The sequence below is a fragment of the Sus scrofa genome, chromosome 13, assembly GCF_054392235.1.
Source record: "Sus scrofa isolate SSC_HxYL_T2T_F1_AM1 chromosome 13, Sscrofa_HxYL_maternal_Yorkshire_Landrace_v2.0, whole genome shotgun sequence".
Classification (NCBI taxonomy): domain Eukaryota; kingdom Metazoa; phylum Chordata; class Mammalia; order Artiodactyla; family Suidae; genus Sus; species Sus scrofa.
In genome coordinates this window covers 101,037,689-101,060,700 of record NC_139395.1, presented here as the reverse complement: position 1 = coordinate 101,060,700, position 23,012 = coordinate 101,037,689, and the positions used below count along the sequence as shown (strand labels likewise).

Here is a 23,012-nt window from a genome sequence, read left to right as displayed (position 1 = left end):
CGAAACCTAAGACTTTTTCAGCTCAGATTTTATTTTACATTTTTTTACTGAACCGTAAAAAAAGAAAGGAGTCTGTGTACATGCTAAAATACAGACTTTTATACAAATGTATTCATGTTTTATTATCTATGTGTATATAGTATATGTTACATGTAACATATACTTTGTACACATGTGTGCATTTTTCTCATTTTCTCTTCAATTTTTTTCTTCTTTTCCTTGCCTCTGTTAGATCTTATTATCTGTAATCTGGAAAACTGCATCCTGAAATATGCTACGACGATCTTTTCCTTCTGAAAGACTGAGAGTTCTGTTTTTTATTTGACAGCAATCCAGAAGCTAGCGAATCAGAATTGTCAACTGGAGAATAAGAATTTGAACTTTAAATATAGACTTCATTCCTTCTTCCAGCAAGCTACTTGTTCTGAAAACTGACCTGCCTGGAATAGTTCTTTATTGCAAGTAAGAAAATCTTCACTTATAGAATGATCTAAGTTTTCTAAGAGTTCTCTTTGCTTGCTTCCTTGCTTACTTGGTTTGTTTGTTTCATAGTTTCTGGAGGATCTATGGAGACTTATCTAGAAAATTTCCCAATGGAATTGAGCAAAATAAGCTGTTGAATAAATATACCTCAAGGTGCTCAGTGTCCTTACTTGGTCTCCGAAGTGACTTTTTAATGTATGGTGATACAGTTTTTGCTATGAGTCTATTTCTGTTTTATTTCTGCTTCATGCAGCATTGGAATATTTTGTTTCAGGGACCATTTGATTATGTTTTCCAGTGGATGATATTTGCTTCTGTTCTTATTCTTTGTCCATTTATTATATGCTTGTATGATTTAGGGAAATCCCCAGTGATTGCTCCCTCTTCTTTGTAAATGGATCGAGGTGGGTGATTGTAGTCTGGTCTCAAATATGTTTGAGAACATCTCCATTTGAGGATTTGTTAACTTTTTGTGACATTGTGTGATTTTGTCATGTTTGGGAAACATTTACAAGTCAAAGTCAGAAGTTCTCTTCTGAAAGGGCTCACATTCCTTGTAATTAATGTAACGTTCTGTTATTTTTATTTGAAAACATTGTCAAAATCATAGTGAAGACTGTAATCATTTTGTCTTTATGTTTTGATATAATAACCAGTCTCCTGATAACTCTTAGTGATATTGACTTTCCCACATCCAGAGAGCAGATCTTTAGGTATCAGCCGGCATCATTATCAGAACAGACACTTGTTAGTCTCTCCCAGGGGATTGGATTAGGAAAAGCAGACCTTCAGTCTGAAAACAGATGACTCTGTGAAAGCAGATTTCTACCAAGTCCTGGCTATAAAGAATTAATTATGTAGGATTTTCTGTAACTGACATAAGGGGAATATTATAGCTAATATTATATCTTTTGATGGGTATATTATAAAACAATTTTATTTCTCCTTGGCCTGTTTCTAATCCTCAATTTGACAGCACATATTGTGCCAATTGAAATAAAATTCTCTTTGAATGTTGTCTTGCCCCAACAAACCTTCTCAGATTTTGGGGGGAAAAAAATCCAATGGAAAAACTTAAGATAATCTTATGATAACCTAAAGGTTATGATCAGAACTTAAAAAAAGTTAACCTATAAATTAATGATTTACATTGATTAGATTTGTCCTCAAAGCTAATTAGACAAATGGTCAAATATTATAAACAACGCTTTTTATAGAAAGGTTGTTATTTGCATTGGTTCAATAAAAATCTGTTCTTTCCCACCATATTTTAATTGGATAAACCAAAATTTATAATCAGGATCATTCCAGAGATACCACACTTAAAAGTAAACCCCTTACAGAAAGTAGACCAGAAGTTACCAGGGATGGAGGAGAAAGCGGAATAGGAAGTTATTGCTTAAGGGCTACAATTTTTGTTTGGGATGATGAAAAATTTTCAGAAACAGGTAGAGCTAAGTGTTGCACAGCATTGTGAATGTAATTAACACCACTGACTTATACACTCTAAAACGGTTTAAATGGCAAATTTTGTGCTATGTATATATATTTTACAACACTAAATGTTTTTAAAAATATATCATTAAGTGTAATAAGGCTATTATAAGCAACAGGACTGTTTTCCAGTTTTGAAAACAGTTCTTCAAACTTCCAGGCCACTGCTCTGATATCTACTGCTGAATGACCAAAATACAGTTTAGAATGAGTTTGATATCCTTTTTTTAAAGGAAAATAATCCATGGATGGGGGAGTGCCATGCTTCCCAAGCAGTGAGGCACTCTGTTACTGAACACAAGTTCATGTGCCCAGCTCACAGCAGGGCCAGATAAACCAAAACCTCAAGAGTTTGGAGCAAAGTTTTATTGCAGGGCCAAGCAAAGAGAACATGTGACTTGTGCTCAAAAACCTCAAATTCTCTGATAATCTGGGGGGAAAAGTTTTTATAGGTAAAATTTGGGGTGAGGGCTGCAGGGTGTGACTGTCTTCTCATTGGTCAGTGGTAGGGGAAGAGGGTGCTGCTCTAGGAATCTTGGGTTCAGCCTGAAGTTACCATCCTCCATCTAGATGGGGGCTTTCATTCCTGCAGAAGAACTCAAAGGTACTGTTATCTATATTTCTTGAGGTGAACCAGGACCCTGCCTCAAGGCTACATTATTGTTTCTTACCTCGTCCTCCTTCTTTTCTGCATTTCCACCCTCCCTTGATTAGCAACCATTTGGAACTTAGAGAAGGTCTAGGAGGTTGAACAAAGCCTATTTCCTACAAACAAGAAATTGGGACACAGAAAGAATTTATACCTGGGAGTCTCACAAGGTCCCGCTTGGTTTCTTCCCAAGAGATTTTGGGTGAGAGTGAGTTTATAAAACTCACATTAGAAGCATTAGTGATAGGGATGGAGTCAGCACAGGTAGTTTTAGAAGTCCCAATAAAGGACCACAGATAATGAGGGAAACTTAGGGGACATTGGGAGATCACCATAAGTAAATAAATTGCTCAAAAAAGCTATCAGACCAAGGCAGGCTTGCTTGACTAGTGGAAGTGTGGGAATTGCCTCAGGTCCTTGAGTGAGGGATGGGTTTATGCCTGCATTCGGGTTCAGACCAAGGGCAGGAGTTTGAGGACCACCCTTCTGCTGATTTGAATACATGCCTTACCAGATACCTAGGAGGAGCTATTACTCCCAGAAAGGAAAAGGCAGTCTTTTCCAACCCCCACTTCCCTTGGACGATAAAACTGTAGCCCACCAGATCCTAGGGGCAGAGCCTCCTTGCCTGCCCGATTACATCTCTCTCAAGTGTCCTATCCTAATAAATCTATTTCTTGCCTACCACTTTGTCTCTGGCTGAATTCCTTCTGTGTGGAGACATGAAGATCCTGAACCTCAGTGAGTCCAGACATGGGGTGAGTGATTCTAATTTAAAACCTTGGGTTTATGTCCCAATCTGGGTTTAGGCTGGGTTCAAGTCCTGGCACATGGGTTTAAGTCCCAATCTGGGTTCTGGCTAGGTTCAGTCCGTTAATACTGTCAGTTTCATTAGTGCATTAAAAGCAACAAGGCAGAAATAAGGCATGGTTGGTTAAGAGGTTAGGGATTTCCTGGTAAGATTGTCAGGTCCTATTCTCTAGGGTAAGGTGAGCTAGGTAAAGCTGAGTTGGAGGATTGCAATTAGTTTACATTAGGTTTCCTAGATAGTGAGGTGGATCCCATAAGTGTGGGCAGACTTAGGTATACATTTGTGATGCAGGCCTGGCATCCTCCATTTTGTAGGTTCAGATATTCAAATTTCTTTTATCACTACTCCTAAAACTTAGAGGTGATAAAAGAATGTCACTTGCAGGCAGACCAAGAACTGAACCTGGGAACTCTTAGAAAAAGAGACATACAGGTATAAGCAATGCCTCATAAAGGAGAATGAAATAGTATTTCTAACACTATAGAAGAAACAATAAATATGACTGCAGTCTTTTAAAAGCTTCCAGACAGAAATGAAGCTTATAACCTTACTATCTCATCACTTTGGTTAAAAATGCAATAAAATAGTCATCACTTACTGTGGCATCTGAAAAAACACAGACTAAACTAGATCAGTGTATCAAATTAATTATGCTGAAATAGAAAGTCATAGAAGAGACTTACTTGGCTAAATGCAGGCTTCTGGTGCTGATTCTGATCATAGGGAAATTTGGAACAAATGAAAGTAGTATTTCACAGTTCACCCTCCTCTGACTTGGGGCCCCTATCAAGTCACTGAAAAGATTTAAATTTCTAAAGGCCTTGTGTAAGAGACAATCCATGAAGACAGGGCAATTCTAAATCAATGGCACTCCAAGATAAGCTAAATTATTGCTTTATCCTTATCAAAGTTCAGTTCTTTATCAAAACAAACCCCAAATTTATTCAATCAGAATTTTGACCACTGCTGTTTATTTCCAGCCATAATTACAACCTTTACTGATTATATTATGCATAATACTTTAAACAAAACAAAACAAACCATATCTCACAGTGACCAAAATTTCTTTTTTTTTTTTCTTTCTTTCTTCACCCTAGAACATCAAATGCTTTGACTTTGTAGAAACCTGCTTCATGTCATACTTGTGAAAGTAATTTTTGGTAAAACATACTTCATAAAGCACAGAATCACTCTCTTTGGGTTTCCATAAAAACTGAAAAAAAAATGTAACTTTGATTCAGAAATGTAACCTTGTTCCATACTTTTTTTGTAGCTGGCATTATATGTCACATCTTTGTCTTTTATTTTTTTATTTTCTTCCAGTTTAGACTCTGGGCATGTACTAACTCGGGTGGCCTGTTTTATATGAGGTGATGTTTTGGCTTCAGTTTTCTTCATGGCTTTGATCTTGCATTTTTCCTTTTAAAATAATCTAGTCCCTTTGGAATCTGAATATTTCAAAGAGTCAAGGTTTCTACAAATAACTTTCTTTTGATTTCAATTTCAGATTGTATTTTCCTTTTTTTGTGACATAAGATACAGGTTTTAAACTTAATGCAGTTCTTATTTCTTTCTTCCATCAAAGAAGAAGGCAGGTTTTTTTTTTTCTCCCCAGTGGAAAAGAGTTAGAATTCCCTGTCAAGAAAATGTCAGCATTATTGATGAAGTTACTTCTACACATATATTGTTTAAAACTAGTGGAGTAAAATTTGGAATAGAAAAAAAACTGAAAGGTCACAATTTTAATCAGATAACTTTTCTACCTTATATTGAATAGCACTGGATTTGATTTTTAAAGTTGAAATGCTGAATATAAAATGATTTAGATATCATAAAACAGCAGACTAAAAAATCATGGAATTAAAAATGACAAACATAAGAACTAATCATTAATTTTTTGTATTCTTTTCTGCTTTAAAGCATTTTTTCATAATCTCCTGATTACAATATCATTCCACAATAATTTCATTTTCAGTGATGCAATTTTTTTAAGATGTTCTAGAAATGATTTACTCTTGGAAAGTTTTTACCAAGAGAATTTAAATTCATGGTCAACTCCCACTGGAAGAGGTAATTTAGACTTTAAATTGACATTAAGCTACTCTAAACTAGAATAAGGGCATAAATACCCAGTAGGACCTTACTTGCTGGGCCCTGTCTTGAGGGGTGAAGGTAAAACTGATAGGCTTCTGGTTTTTCCAGTTTATTTCTTCATTTTAAATGTGTTCTCTCTTGCTGTCACTCAGATATTTACAGAGCTATGTCAGTTTGATTATTTTTTCCTAAAGAGTAGCATTCAGGTGACTCATTACAGAAGTGAAATTCAACAGTGGTGATTAACTTCTCATCAACCTCTTTCTTCCCCCACCTCTATCCCATCTCCCTGCTCATAGGAAACTCAATCAGCTGTCACCCTGTGACAATATTTTTCTCTGTGTGGTTGATTGGTGGTTATGAATTCACTAGCTGGATGCTGGTGAGTTTCACCTTGGTATAAATTGGTCAAGTGATGTGTTTCTGCATAAAAAATGCTTGCATGTATGGTTAACTCCAAGAACAACCATTAAATTAGGTTCTTGTCCTCTTTCAATAGTAGTGACACAATTATCTCTGAGTTGGTTTATTCTTCTGCTCATCTAGGCATAAATTTTAAGTACAGCAAAAAAATCTATTATCTGGCCCAGCACTTTTGACAACTGATGAATCAAGGTTCTACCAGAGAATCAGAGCCATTAGGATATATATAGATAGGTTAAATCATCAGAAACTCTTACAATGGAGACAGCATGGACTTATGCATAACAAATCTTAATTTTGTCTACTATACTTTGTCTACTAGCTCCCCTGACACACTTCTATCCTTTGTTTTTAAGTTAAAGAAATTGACACAACTTTGTAAATCAACTATACTGTAATAAAAGAAACAAACAAAAACAAACCAAAAAAAACAAAAAAAGACCACAGGTTTATCATAGCAGAGACAGTTTATCTGTGCTGCCACAGCATCATGATTCCTGTATTAATGCTTTATATTCATTTTACATTAAATTATTTTTCAAAATAAATAGATATAATTCATAAATAGATAAATATATAAAGAAATAAAGGTGGGACTTAAACCTGAATTCTAAGCTATCCCTAAGAGTTACTCATTTCCCCCTGGATGTCTCCCATGTACACAATGGGTAGACATATTAATAAATTTCTGTTAGTTTTTTTTCTCTTGTTTACCTGTCTTCTATTATAGCATTCCCAAATGAGAACTTAGAAAAGTAGAGGGAAAATTATTTTCTTCTCCCCTAAAACTGGGTACAACATCCTATCCAAGTTAATGAATAAAACTGACTATCACGCCAATCTTTCCATATTTGGCAACAGATGACATCAGTAATAGATGTTTACACTTGAGTCCACACTTCAGTGGAACAAAATCCAGAACCAAACCTTGACCTTCTTTTAAGATTTCTTTCTTTCTTTTATCTTTTTTTTTTTTTTTTTAAGTGCCACACTCATAGCATATAGAGATTCCCTGGCTAGGGGTCAAATCGGAGCTGTAGCTTCTGGCCTACATATAGCCACAGCAACACCAGATCTGAGCTGCGTCTGCGACCTACACCATAGCTCATGGTAACACCGGATCCTTAACCCACTGAGTGAGGCCACGGATAGAACCTGTGTCCTCATGGATACTAGTCAGATTCATTTCCACTGAGCCACAACAGGAACTCCTCTTTCCTTTTATTTTCTCTTTTATTTCTTTTCCTTTCCTTTTCTTTCTTTCTTTTTTTCTTTTCCTTTGGTTTCTTTTCTTTTCCTTTTTTTGCTGTGCCCCTGGCACATGGAAGTTCCTGGGCCAGGAATCAAATTCAAACTGCAGCTGCAACCTTTGCCACAGCTGTGGCAATGCTGGATTCTTAACCCACTGCAACACAGCAGGGACTCCAATATTTCTTTTTTTTTCTTTATTTAACAAAACTTATTTAGTACTTATTATGTACTAGGCATGGGGGAAGAAAAATAATTTTCCCTGTACTCTTTTATGTTCTTGGCTGAGATCCCTCTGTAATAAAAGGTAGATTAACAATAGGAAAACAAACAGAAGTTTAAAAGCATGAATATCTCATGTTTACTTGGGCGACAAGCAGTAAAAATGAGTAAAACTCCCTGAAATAACCCGAGCAATCACCTTAAATATTACTTTCAGTAAAAGACAAAAGAATGATGTTGAGGGCAGCCAGCGAAAGGAAGTTATGAAAAACACCAAGGTTAAGATTGTTGTGCAGATGTTAAGTCCTGCCTTCTCCATAGGTAAGAGTTTCTTATGATTTGAGGTATCTTTTTCTTACTGGTACAAAGAGGAAGAAATGAATGGAGATTTCCTTCATAAATGTAAACTTACCTTGCAAAGGGGTAACTTCTACTCTGTTTTCAGAGTTTCTCCTGTGTCTCCCATCTCTGTTGCTTCTTAAAAATAATCAGTTCGGAGTTGCCATCATGGTGCAATGGAAACGAATCCAACTAGTATCCATGAGGTTTCAGGTTCGATTTCTGGCCTTGTTCAGTGGGTTAAGGATCCAGTGTTGCCATGAGCTGTGGTGTAAGCCAGCAGCTATAGCTCCAATTAGACCCCTAGCTTGGGAACTTCCATATGCTGCAGGTGCAGCCCTAAAAAGCAAATAAATAATAATAATAATAATAATAATAACCTGCTAAAAATATTCCTTATGGAAGAGACATCTGAGGATGGTGTAGTTATGTTATGCACACAGGCATTTTTCTAAGCACATTGTAACTAATTAATTATTTAAGTAACATAATAATGCCTTGAAATACATGCTTTTATGAGTCCCATTTTACATATTTAGAGATTAAGCAACTTGCTTAAGACACACAACAAAGATTGAATCCAGAGTCTGACTGCAGACTGAATATATTCACCACTATGCCATGCTGGCCTTTGTGGGTTCAAATGCTTTCAATTGCTTAAGAAATTGGGTATAGGTAGACACTGAGGAAAAATTATTTTCCAGTCATCCATCTTAAGAAGAAATTTTAAAATATTTTCTTAATTATTAGACTCAAGTAGTCAGCATAGGCTTGGCTCAGGCATTCTCCCCATTTTGACTCTCATGTTACATTCATGATAGCTGTCTGGGGTTTGGAATATTAGATGAACCTTCATATTTGAGTTTTGACCTGTTACCATTGTTCCAACAGTCTCTTAGTCATGGGATAGTGCTCTAACCACAGGTCCATCTTTGCTAGTTTGACTTAGTTTAATTAGAGGTTCAGCTATTTACTGTTTCTTAGGTCAGCTACTTTTTTTTTTTTTTTTCTATTTTTTAGGACTACTCCTGTGGCATTTGGAAGTTCCCAGGCTAGGGGTTGAATTGGAGCCACAGCTGATGGCCTACACCACAGCAATAGCAATGCCAGTTCTGAGCCACGTTTGTGAACAACACCACAGCTTATAGCTATGTCAGGTCCTTAAACTACTGAATGAGGCCAGGGATCGAACCCACATCCTCGTGGATACTAGTCGGTCTTAACCCACTGAGCTACAACTGGAACTCCCTAGGTCAATGTCTTAGATAACAGCTCTTCCTTGCCCCTCATATAAATGTTATATATACAGTAGGAAACACCTTTTTTTCCTACTCAGGGAGATATTGTGTTCAATAGAGGAAAAGTAATTTTATGATGTACCAGCATTCTTACAGAAGAGTCCAAGACCAGGAGACACGCTTACATGAGAAATCCATGATTTCCACTGATTTTGACAGAAGCACGAGCTTATGTTCACTTAAAATAAAAACTCCTCTGGAGAGACTCCTTATTTCCTCATAAACACAGACCCTTTGCAATTTGGTCTCATGGGATGTCAGACAATGAAGTCAGGAACTAAAGAAATTTGAGAACTCTTGACATCCCTTTTTGAGATTTGACCCTAGATGCTGTCGCTTTAACAGGGTCCTTCTCAGCTCTGACCAGCTGTGAAGGATCCCATGGAGTGCTTCAGCCTAGAGAGCCTCTCTGCCAGCATCCCTAAAGCCACTTTGGTTCAGATGAAGCCAGACCTATGCCTGTATCCTGGCACTGATGTAGCACTTCCCAGTTGGAATGGTCCTGTCAAAGGACTTGCTTCTTCAAATCCTTGCTTTGTGTGGGCAAGAACTGAAAGGAATAATCTAGAAACCTATAACAAGAATCTAAAGTGAAAAATAAACAGGTGGGGAAAAATGTGGGAAATAGGAAGCGTTAACAGAAAGAAACAAATATTTCTGGCCTATGGAGTTCCCTCCTTGGCTCAACGGTTAACGAACCCGACTAGGATCTGTGAGGATGAGACCCACATTCAGTGAGTTAGGGATCCAGTGTTGCAGTGAGCTGTGGTGTAAGTCGCAGACACAGCTTGGATCCTGTGTTGCTGTGGCTGTGGCTTAGGCTGACAGCTGTAGCTCTGATACAACCCCTAGCCTGGGAACTTCCATATGCTTCAGGTGCAGGCCTAAAAAGCAAAAAAGTATATATATATATATTTTATATACAAATATATATATACATATATCTGGCCTAAAATGTTGTTTCCAAAATAGTTATATTAGTAAAAGATGTAAGAATGAAGGGCAATCATAAGAAAAATTTTTTGGCTTAGACGAGAGAATAGACCAGATAATTCTGGAGGGACAGTTTGTGCTGTTGCTATTGTTTGCTAACTTATAGATTTGGGAAGAAATAGAGAAAAGTAAAAGAAGAAAATTACCCATAATTCAACTACTCCAAATAACTCTTTTTTTTTTTTTTTTTTTTTTCTTTTCTGTGGCCTCACCCACGGCATATGGAGACTCCCAGGCCAGGGGTCCAATCAAAGCTGTAGCTGCCAGCCTACGCCACAGCCATAGCAACACCAGATCTGAGCTGCCTCTGGGACCTACACCACAGCTCATAGCAATGCCGGATCCTCAACCCACTAAGCAAGGCCAGGGATCGAACCCACAACCCCACAGTTCCTAGTCGGACTCATCAACCACTGAACCACAATGGGAACTCTCCAAATAACTTTTAATATTTTTTGATATTTATTCCAAAATTCCTTCATGCATTTTAAGAAATATTTTTCCTTGAGTGTAAAAGGCCATCGTGTATGAGAGCAGAATTAATTTAATAATGCATTTAAGGAAATAAAAGTTTTAAATGACCACTTTAAATGTACACAAATGAATAGATATATTGGATAAGGATTTGTGGCAGCTGTGGTCATAATTTCATATATATATTGGAATCCTGTCCTATTCCATTGACATTTATAGAATAACAATTTTTCATAGCAATAGAAACACATCATGGGCTTTCTTTTTACAGCTGTTTATAATTTTACCTTGTGGACTTACTGCATTTATTTAACCTTCCACTATTGTTGGCATGAAGTTTGATTCCAGCTATAAATAAATGGATATATTTGTGCATGAATCATTTTCATATTTCAATATATTCTCTAAAGATGGATTCATGGTAGTAGCATAATTAAGTTGAAGGGTAAGAAGATATTTATGGTATTTGAGGTCCATTGCCAAATAGCTTTCCAGAAGAATTTATAACAAAGTTTTATAACAATGTCTAATGGGAGGCTTTTATTCCATGTCAATTTATTTCTCAAATTGTGTAGGGATCTTGCTAGCAAGATATGATATAGTAATGACTCGAAATTCCCTTTTGTAGTTGAAAGAGATTATACTTAGAAAAGCCAAATTAAGTCCTAGTTTTGCCACTTCTCAATGAACTTGAACATCACTTAACATATTTCCAGTTTTTCCATCTGTAATATAGAAATTATTTTTTTCTATGTAGTTTGCTTTACTAATTAAATATTTGAAAGGATTTTGGAAAATGCAAAGTATTATAATTATTAATTCACAGAGAATAAAACAAAGGAGTTTTATAATATAGTATAAAACAGATACTAATCCAGGCCCTGGGAATTAGAAAATTTGACATTAGATTAAGATCATCAGAGATTTGGTTCATTTTGGATGGTATCAGAAGAAAGTAAGCCTATGTTATTTGAGAATTTTGTGCTGATTTCATTTTCTTGCATAATGCAGAGTTTTTTCACTTTAATATTATATTATTTCAACAATTCCAATGTATGGCAGAACATCTTAGATTTGTACCAGGGAATCCAGTTGTATAATGGTTGTGGAAAAGGGAAGATAATGTTATCCATCTTCCAGGAATTTTAATTTGTGTGTGTGTGTGTGTGTGTGTGTGTGTGTGTGTGAAAGAGAAGAATGATAGTGCATGTGAAATTCAAAGCCAAGATATGTCTGTAGGGAGAAAAATATTCTTCCTTCTTCCCTTCTAGATTCTTAGGCTGGTCTAATAATTAAATTAGTTTAATAAGAATTAACAGAGGACAAACACATTTTATTATGTACATAAGAGAACCCCCAAAAGACAAACTCAAAAGTTGTCAGGTGATTGAGACTCCCATGCCATCCTGAGCTCAAGAATAGGATGGAGCCTGGGGGAGGAGGGAAACTCCCTGGACAATAAGTAAATGATATGTTTGCTAATTTGCTAATTAGATCTTTGACCTGCCATATATATAGGTCTTTCATATTGGGAAAAAAAGAAGAGTTGTCTCTGGTAATAGTTCTCTTTCTGGAGCCTGTCTCCTATCTAAATACTTTTAGGCTGTTAAGGCAGAGGTAAAAACTTGTTATGAGTCTACTGGATCTTGAGTGCCTTCAGCTTAAAATAATCCACATGCTAGAGTGGCACATTTAGGGGTGGCATGTTTTGCCTCCCTTCACAGGTAAAGTTAAAAAAAAAAATGATTGAGCATGATGATTGGTAAGAAGAGATATTTTATGTGGAAGAAGGAAAGGCATGTCAGTGGCATCTATTTAAACTGCATGTTGTATTTTTTTTCTTAAATTAGTGATAACCAAATCATGCAAGAAATTATGTGAGGCTGTTATACTAGAATGGCTGGCCAACAGAGACCTGCTGTATAGCACAGGGAACTCTGCACAATATTCTCTGATAATCTGTATGGGAAGAGAATCAGAAAAATAAATGGATGTGCATACATCCATTATATAACTGAATCACTTTGTTGTACAGCATAAATTATCACAACTTTGTAAATCAAGTACACTTTGATAAAACTTTAAAAGGAATGACAGAAAAAATCATGTGAGAGTGAATTCTGTCTGAAGAGAATGAAAATATGGGGAGAAAGGGCCCATGTGGAGTAGGGGTGAAAGAGTGAGGAGAAAAACAAGTGAGATCTTGAGGTGACACAAAAGGGGCAGAGAGAAGGCAGCAGGAGGAAAAGGAGACAGAATTTTATAAGTTCTGAGGAAGTAGTATGGTCTGAAGTGCATGGAAGAAGAAAGGAAATGCACTTGAGAGCATCTGGAGATTGTAGTAGAAGATTCAACACAGTATAAATATTAAAATAGCATTGGTAGAACCTAAGCAGAGACAGTAAAGCAATAGAATAGAGAACAAACAAAAGCTGAATTACAAGAAAAATAAAAGTATACGATTTGTGCATAGGGAGCATACTATAAAAAATCAAATGTCTGAATATTTATTAAGCTTTGGGGAAAGAAAAGTGATGACTTTAATGCAAGGAAGCTAAGTTAAGAAAATATCTGAATATAAAGAATTTATTTTCTCTGAAGATGGGATTGAGGGATTTTCTATTTATTGCTAGGGATGAGGCTTATAAGAAGCTAGCCAGAGTTGTCATTAACACATCCTATGACTATTCAAAAGATATACACCATGGAGGATGTAAGATATACGTTCATGGAGGTGGACTCAGGAAAAGATAAACTGATTTATGTGTATAGGTCACCCCATGGGAATTTATGGTGATGTATTTCAGAAAGAGGAGGAAACAATGAAAGGATTTATCTCTCTGTATTTAATTTTGATCTACCAGGACAACTTGGTGGTCAAAATGGATCCCAAAGTAGCTTGGGAAGAGGGTGACCATATAACCTTAGAAATCATGATCCTGATTTGGAATAGCCAAAAGGGTCCTGGACATTAGGCAAAGCACTTTAATCCATTATGAGTGACAGACACATATAAAGAAGAAAAAGCGGGGCGTTTAATCAAAAACAAGCACAAAAGCCTGGCATGAACCATTGTGAGAGTGTGCCAGTTATTAAGCAATTGTCTCTCAGTTTCAAGTCCACTCTGTGTGTTCCATATGTGTTTGCTGAGGCTGGCACTCCACAGACCACATTTCAGCTTTGCCAGCTTTGCTTTTTGAGCTCTGGCCATAGGGACATCAGAAGGACATGAAAAACTGGGGGAAGGAAAAAAAGATGTTCTCTTTTCCAGGGGCTTGTATCTATTTGCTGTTACTGTGAGCATCATGCCAGCAATGCTTTTCATCCTAACAGAGGCAGCTCCTTCCAGGAGCAGCAACTGAATCTAGTCTGCAGTTATCCCTTTTCTTGTAAAGCCAACCTCCGCTCCACACCCACCAGGGACCACAGTAGCAGCCTGCCAGCACCCCTTCCGCAGATGTCCAAAAGGCACACCTTCACTTATTCCTCCTCCAAGCCTCTAGACTGTTACCATGCCAACTCTCTCCCTTTGCTCCTCCTTCTCTACAGTGGTCATTGTTTTTCAGAGTTGCTACTATCATTGCATTTGTGTACCTTTTTTGAATACACAAATCCTTTTCCTAGTTAGCTTTAAACCTACTTAATTCTTAAGCATCTAACGAGTTAATTTTGGCAAAAAAAAAAAAAAAATTACTGAGGTTAATTATTAAGGGTTTCTTGTAATAATCAGAATACTAAACATTTTAGGGACTCTGTTAGCTTCCAGATTATAATAGTTGTGGCAGATGCAGCACAACAGAAAGAGACCCTTTTAACAAGCCATTTTACTTAAAAAAAAAAACTTTATTCATTTATTTATTTTTTTTGCTTTTTTTAGGGCCACATCTGTGGCATATGGAAGTTCCCAGGCTAGGGATCAAGTTGGAGCTACCAGCCTACACCTCAGCCACAACTCAGGATCTGAGCCATGTCTGTGACCTACACCACAGCTCACATCAATGCCTGATCCTTAACCCACTGAGTGAGGCCAGGGATTGAACCCACATCTTCATGGATACTAGCTGGGTTTGTAACATGTTAAGACAAAAAAGGAACTCTAAAAAACAGTGAAATGAAAGGCCAGCACAATATATTAATAAGAGAATCGAAACCTAAATGGATGAGGAAATAGTAGAAACTCAAGATACTTTAGGTAAGAATAAGATAGGCAAAAAAGAAAGATAAATTAAACAACAGCTAGGGAGGAAGGAATTGTTGACATGATTTTACTAAAAACTGGCAAGCCAAACAACCTTGACACATTTCTACCAGTTACAAAATATTACAATTTGTAAACACATACATAAATCAAACAATTCAAAAGTGAAAAAGAAAAAAATCAGGACCCAGTCATAGAAATCACATAAATGGTCCAAGAGGTTATTTGCAAAAAGTCTCGGCTGATAAATACATATATATTTTATAGCCACACCTGCTGAAGTCCTGTGGGGCTCATGGGCAAACACAAGCTTTCCTGTGTCCCCCATTTCTTGTTTTTAGGGAGTAAGTCTTTAACCTTTATGACCTACCTGAGTTCCAAAGGGCAGTTGCTAATCGGGGAAGGGTGGGGATACAGAGATAAAAGAGGAAGAGTCAGGAAACAAGAGTGCAGCCTTGGGGCAGGGTCCTGGATTCTTTTCAAGGAATATACTTTACAATATCTTTGCTTTTTTATGCAGAACTGAAACTCCCATTGTGTGAAAACAAGAAAGGAGGACCACCAGAACCAGTCCTGAGGCCACTGAACAACTTTGAAGAAGAATGAAAGCTTGCATCTACCCCTTATCCTTATCTAAGGCCTTCTTTTCTTTTCTTTTTCCCTCTTTTCTTTTTTGCTTTTTATGGCCACACCTGCTACATATTGAAGGTCCCAGGCTAGAGGTTGAATTGGAGCTGTGGCCACAGCAATGCTAGATCCCAGCGTCATCTTTGACCTACCCCACAGCTCATGGATCCACTGCCCAAGGCCAGGGATCAAGCCCACATTCTCATGGATACTAGTCAGATTCGTTTCCCACTGAGCCACAATGGGAACTCTCCCTTATTTTCAACTCTCAAACTATAAAACCATTTCCTGTTCTCTTCCAAAGGAGGGCACAGTCTTTAAGGCATTAACCTGCTGTGGCCTCCTTTGCCTGTCAGAGCAATAAAGCTTTTTTTTTCCCCTCCTTTGTCCAAAACCCTGTCTCTGCATTTCTCTTCATCACTAGTGGACGGAAGCTGAATTTTGGCAATACTACGGCATGTGGAAGTTCCCAGGCTAGGGATTGACTCCAAGCTGTAGCTGTGACCTCTGTCAAATACCTTAACCCACTGCACAGGGCCAGGCTGGGGATTGAACCCAGGCCTCTGCAGGTACCAGAGTCACTGCAGTTGGATTCTTAACCCACTGAGCCAGAGAAGGAACTCCTCTGCTGATATCTTTGTGAAGAAGAGAGAAAGAGATGAAATGAATACTTGTGAACTCAGGTGGATGTGTACTGGGTTAAATTCCCATGGCGAAAGTTACTGATTAAATGATAAATGACAAGCAGTGAAGCCTCCAGCATTGTATTACAGGCTCTATCCTTGGTTTTGTCCTATTCCACATTTCATTTTAAATCAATGATATCAATTCTTTCCTGCCAAAGACCACCACAATATATCTATAGTTGGGGAGTTTGATTTATCATTTGTTGCACTTGCAAGAGAATTCTTATTATGGGGAATTCTATGATAAGTGTTAGGGGACCATTGACTGAAACTGCCTGCCTTGGCCAAACACCACAGTAGCCACTTGATGAGTAGTCTCACAACAGGAGGCCCTGATAAGAAAAATGGCACTTCCCTGAAGACTAACCTGGAAGATTAGGAGGTGTTGGAGGCATGAATATGTGATGTGACAAAGAATGGAAAGAAAAGACTGGTGCCATAGAGTGGCTGTAGAGGTCAGCCTATACAAAGTCTTGTGACTTTTTCATGACCTCTGAGGTAAAAAAAAAATGAGAAAAACATCAAAGAATGGCATCTTGAAAACAAGATTGCTGAAGTATTGATGTTGCTGATGGAAAACCATCAGCTCTGACATTCTCAGGACTGGAGCCTTGGGGGATTTTGGGGAGAGGCCATAGATGGCTTGCAGCAAACAACAAATTATGGCCTGGGAGGGCTAAAACATTTATGATTACTTTATGTGCTTAGGAATGCCTGTCCTAGCATATCTTGCTTCCAATCTGTTTGAAGTAAAATCCCGATGTATCCCCGGCACCTACAAGGAAGTAAAAAATAGTAAATAAAAACCTTGAGTTGGCTCAGAGGGTTGCTATTGCCTCTAGAAGGTAGTAGCCCCCTGGTCCCCACTCTATTTCTTTGTCTTCTTATTTCTGTAGAAACGCTGACTTTGGGACCTGGGTTGACGAGCGACCTCGTCAAGGAGGGTCCAGTAGGAGGGAGAAGACAACCAATCTCCTAGGATCCTTGGTGCTGGAATCCATCTTGTCTGAGAGGTACATGCACCACCAAGAGCAAGGATGGGCTGAGTAAGATGACTGGCCAGAGATAACCCAGAAACTAATCCCATTCCCATGAAACCAGAGATTGAAAGCCCTATGGCAGAGCAGTTCTCCTAAGTTCCCTTACCCTGTTCCTCTCCCCCTGGTACCTCTTCCCAATAAAGTCTCTTGTTTTGTCAGCACGTGTGTCTCCTAGGATAGTTCATTTCTGAGTGTTAGACAAGAGCCCATGTTTGGGCTCTGGAAGGGGTCCCCCATTCTGCAGCAATAGGATTTGGGTTTTTAGCTGAGTCATTTTGGAGAGGGTCTAAGGAAGTGGGGCTTTGGATGCAGTCAAGAAGCCAAGATAATTCTATGATTGGGTACCTCATATCTATAAAGGAAGCAGACTGGAACTAGGATGAAGCCATAATTGATTTAATTTTTTGTATATATAATGATTTTTATTTTTTTCATTGTAGCTTGTTTACAATGTTCTGTCAATTTTCTACTGTGCAGCATGGTGACCCAGTTACACATACATGTATAGATTCTTTTTTCTCACATTAAGGAACAAAAACCAAGCAGGAGGCAAAACTCTCCCAGACTTCAGGCAATATTACAAAGCCACAGTAATCAAGGCAGTGTTGTACTGGTACCAAAACAGACAGACAGAACAATGGAACAGAATAGATAACCCAAAAATAAACCCAGACATCTACAGTCAATTAATTATTGACCAAAGGAGGCAAGAATATAAAATGGGATAAAGATAGTCTTTTCAGCAAGTTTTGTTGGGAAAACTGGACAACCACAAGCAAATCAATGAAACTGGAACACACACTCACACCATGCACAAAAATAAACTCAAAATGGCTGAAAGACTTAAATATAAGACAAGACACCACCAAACTCCTGGAAGAGAACATGGGCAAAACACTCTCTGACATCAACCTTACAAATGTTTTCCCAGGTCAGTCTCCCAAGGCAACAGAAATAAAAGTAAAAATAAACCAATGGAACCTAATCAAACTGACAAGATTGCACAGCAAAGGAAACCAAAAAGAAAACAAAAAGACATTTTGCAGAATGGGAGAAAATAATTTCAAATGATACGACTGACAAGGGCTTAATCTCTAAAACATACAAACAACATATACAACTCCATAGCAAAAAAGCCAAAAACCCAATGGAAAAATGGGCAAAAGACTTGAACAGACATTTCTCCAAAGAGGATATACAGATGGCCAAGAAGCACATCCTTAATTATTAGAGAAATGCAAATCAAAGCTATCATGAGATACCACCTCACACCAATCAGAATGGCCATCATTAATAAGTCCACAAATGACAAATGCTGGAGGGGGTGTGGAGAAAAGGGAACCCTTCTGCACTGTTTGTAGGAATGTAAGTTGGTACAACCACTATGGAGAACAGTATGGAGATACCTTCGAAAACTATATGTAGAACTACCATATGACCCAGCAACCCCACTTTGGGGCATATTTTTCTTAAGGATCTGGGAGGCATCTTTTCGAAATATAATCATCAAGGAAGATCCTGACCTTATTTCCTAGTTTTTGTGGGTGGATAGGAGCCTCAGATCAAGTTAAAAAACTATTTTTACCACACAGATATAACAAGTGTGTTTTCCCTTTGGATAAAGTCAATTAGCTAGCATGGATGGTCACCCCAGTCACCAGGTGAATTTAGGGTGAACTATGTGTGACAAGTGGCATGTCAAGTCTTCTTTCTAGAGGACTAGTTTGGGTTTATCTTGAGACTGTGTGTGTAATGGTTTGTATCTGCTCGGCTGCAGAGAAGAATGAGATGTCTTTCTCTCAGGGCCTTGTCTTTAGCAGATTGCCTGGGATACAATCACATTCTGGTATAAGGGTTATTCAATAATAAAATGGTTTTCTTTCTCTTCTACCTTGGTGGAAAGGGTTCCTGCATTAGGAGAATATTTTGTTTTTTAATTATATCTCCTCAACATGAGGTCGTCACAGAACAAGGACAAAGATGGAGCAGTTATGCAGTTCCCAGTTCTTTCCAGTAAATCACCCTACTAATAAGTAAAGAATGCCCCTTTATGTGTACACCATTACCATTTTGAAAGAATGTGGGAGATGGACTGAAACCCTTAAAAAGGGTACATGTGAAATAGTGTTCTTTGGTTCAAGGAATATATAACTTAGTTTGCAAATGCATTCGAATGTGTCAAACAGTAAAGAGAAAATGAATTCAAAGTTCTAGATACATCCCTAGTACTTACTTGTCTTATAAGTGGAAGTTTTTACCTTTTCACCACCTTCCTCCAACTCCCTCTCTTCCTACTTCCTGCCTCTGGTAATCACAAGTGTGATCACTTCTTTTTTTCATTGAGTTTAAGATGCCACATATAAACGAGGTCATGAGTATTTGTCTTTCTCTGTGTGATTTATTTCACTTAGCATAGTGCCTTCAGGTTCCCTTCATCTTGTCATAAATGGTAGAATATCCTAATTTTTATGGCTGAATAACATTTTGTATACACACACACACATACACACACCACAACTTCTTTATCCACTAATCCACTGATAGACATTTATGTTGTTTCCATGTTTTGACTTGTAATTAATGCTGCAGTGGTTATAGGGTACAGATATCTCTTCAAGACAGTCACTTTATTATCTTTGGACATATTCCCAGATGTAGGATTTCTGGATCATAGGATAGTTCTATTTTTAATTTTTTGAGGGTCCTCTGCACTGTTTTCCATAGGGGCTGCATCAATTTACAATCCTACCAACAGTGCACAAGGGTCAAGCACAACATAATGACTCTAGTTCACATTGCTATATGATGTGCAGGAAAGTTGTTGAGGTCTCATCATAACGAGAATTTTCTTTTTCTTTTTTTCTTTTCTTTTTTCTTGCATCAGTATGAGATGATGGATTTTAGCTGAACGTACTGTGGTAATCATTTCACAATATATGTTCATCAAACTATCATGCTGTGTGCCTTAAACTTGTATAGGGATATATGTCAATTATTTATCAATTAAACTAGAAAAAAAATTGGAGATAAGATATAAGACCACATGTTTATTCCCATTTAAGTAATTGTGAGCAGAAAGGTTCTTCTAGAAGGAGGACAAAGTTTAATTACCTATCATCTCAATTCATGACCCCCCTCACCATTTTTCTTCCTGAGGTGGCTTCTAAATTCCAGGATGTACATGAAGTTCTATTGCACTGACCATATGGATTGGTGGGTAGGAAGTGATATAGGGAAGGATTCTGGCTGCTGGCACCATTATTTGTGCCACACCATCATTTGCTCAGATGTGAGCCATCCAGTCTGGCTCATGGGTATAGTAAGTCATTGTTATTGGCATCTGCAGGAATGCATATCTTCAGCTATTCTCTAGTCATATGATCACTGATCCCTCCCTGAAGTACCCTCCTGGCTCATTCTCTTTACACTAAGTTTTGAGAACTTCTTGGGAATAAGAAATGTTTATATCTTACAGTCCAATTGGGGAGGGTCATAGATTATAAGTGAACCTTGGGAAAAACCACAGAGGGAAATACTTCATAATATCATTTCATCATAACTTTCTCCTCTGCCTCAAACAATTTACAGAGTTATTCTGAGAAAAAATATGAACAGAATATAATACATGTAATTTACATGGTAAATTGTTTCCTAATTAAATGTCATAAAAAATTTGTCATAAAAGACTAACAATTCAGAAGGTGGTAGAAGGAGATTGGAGTAGACATTATGAGGATGAATAAAGTATAAATTCTTATAGCTAATCAATTAATTTTAAGTCACTAAAAAATGTCAGTCTTTTTTTTTTGAAAAAGGGAAAGTTACTAATCTATTTAATAGCAGAGGACCTCTATGAGCTGAAAAATCTGTCCTACAAATGTTTGTTTTTTGAATTCTGTAACATGTTTGAAGTCTTGCTTAGTCTATACCTTTCCAAATTTTCATTACATTCTGTTTGTTTCTTCATCTAGAAATATGCATTTTATTACGAACAGAAATTTTTCATGTGTTTGGAAAATTTAGAGGCAAAATCTCTCCTTGCTCAGCTGAATATTATAAAGTACTAAATAAATCCATATGTGCTTTAAAAGAAGCATTTGTATGAGATTGGCTTTCAAAGCTTAAAATGGGCTAATTTAGGAAAGTATAAATGGAACCTTTTAACTACATGGCAGTGTTGTTACATTGTGAAAAAATGGCAGTAGTCTCCAAGGGTGGAGTTTACATTTTTCCTATGGTATAAATAACTGTGCACTGGAAAAAAAGAAGAAAGACTACCATGGACTAAAATGGTAAAGGAGAACTGGCAATTTAGAACTCTGTGACTTTGTGGGTTGTGTGGAAACAAGCAGGAATGGGGTTTTCCATTGTCTAACATAGTACACATAGGGGATGGGTGGTGAGAAAGGAAGTTGATGAATTCCCTTTGGGACATGCTGAGTTTTCAGTGCCCCAGAGGATGCCAATTCAATGACTACAGACCTGGAGTTAGTAAAAGAAGGTTCAGCTAGAGAGAAAGATTCAGGGATTATTGTCTTAGAGGTGATACAAAAATTTTCAAATATTATTTATGGTACAAATTATAAGGATCTGAAAATCATAAATATTTAGTGGCTTCTAGGTCAAAATGAGCTATGAGAGTAAAAAAAGTCAACACGCCCCCCCAACACCCCCTCAAAACCCCCAACTACCTGCAAAATATGCACTGGGTTTGCAAACTAGGTTTAAGTACGGGGAAAACAAAGAATTGGAAACTTAAAATACATGAATAGTTTCAAACCCTCTAAACACAATAGGCGATCCTATTGCAGGAGACATAGTTGTGAGTAAGATTGCTCTCTTGGCACATCATCTTCAACTTTTTGGCCAAAATTTATGCAGTATGAAATCACCTCCAGATGCCTGTGCTTCAGCCTGCACACAGCATTCCCTCTTCAGTGTCTTCTTATCCTGAACAGCCCAGCCCCCAGCAATTTTTTTTTTTTTGTCTTTTGTCTATTTAGGGCCACACCCTCAGCATATGGAGGTTCCCAGGCTAGGGATCAAATCAGAACTGTAGTCACTGGCCTCCGCTGCAGCCATAGCAATGCCAGATCTGAGCCACATCAGTGACTTATATCAGCTCATGGCAATGCCTGATCATTAACCCACTGAGCAAGGCCAGGGATCGGACCTGCATCCTCATGGTTCCTAATTGGGTTTGTTAACACTGAGCCACAAGGGGAAATCCAGCTCCCAGCATTTCAAAGCTTTCCTTCTTGGCCCCTCTACTTCTTTTTTCCTCCATGAAAACCTTGATCTCTTGTTTTCTTACTTTTTCCCTTAGCATCAGCTGAATCATCTGATGTGGGATATGCTCAACGCTAATGAAGAGCATTGTGATTATATAGATATCTTCTCCTTCTCCCCAAGTAACATATACACACTTTTATTCTAAATGCAAAACTGCGATTTTAAACATACACAGGTTGAGGAAATTGGTGGTGGTGGTGGTTGGGGGGTGGGGGGAGTTAACTCTTGTGGTTAAGCTGTATAAAAAAATGTACTCTCATTATTTATTGTAGGGGCAGTTAAAAATGTTAGCATTGGATGATTATGATTATAAAGTTACATCTTTTTTTTTGGCTGCATTGTGCAATGGCTTGATGTGGGATCTCAGTTCCCAGACCAGGGGTTGAATGCAGGCTGCAGCAGTGAAAGCACTGAATCCTAACCACTAGACTATCAGGGAACTTCCAAAGTTACATCATTTTAGAAAATTTCACAAACAAAAGAAAAATAAGAAAGAAAACCAAGTCTGCCTGGGAGTAACAGCTGATAGCATTTCTATGCCTCTTATTAATGCATATCTATTTTCAACATCACTGCCACCATCCTTATCTTGTACCTGTTTGTCTATCATCATTATTGATGAAATTGACTACATAGCAGCA

General features: G+C 37.6%; 1 long non-coding RNA gene across 3 annotated transcripts; it reads left to right on the top strand.

Annotated features, from left to right (window-relative positions):
- Positions 1-397: 397 nt before the first annotated feature.
- Positions 398-21,172, top strand: LOC102159162 (uncharacterized). 3 transcript variants are annotated; one of them, XR_002337707.2, is made up of 3 exons: positions 398-462; positions 15,247-16,036; positions 16,936-21,172. It is a non-coding gene; the product is annotated as an uncharacterized LOC102159162 (long non-coding RNA). The 3 variants fall into 3 exon arrangements; XR_014822578.1 differs by having other exon boundaries at positions 15,247-16,494; XR_014822577.1 differs by having other exon boundaries at positions 15,247-21,172.
- The last annotated feature ends 1,840 nt before the right edge of the window (positions 21,173-23,012 follow it).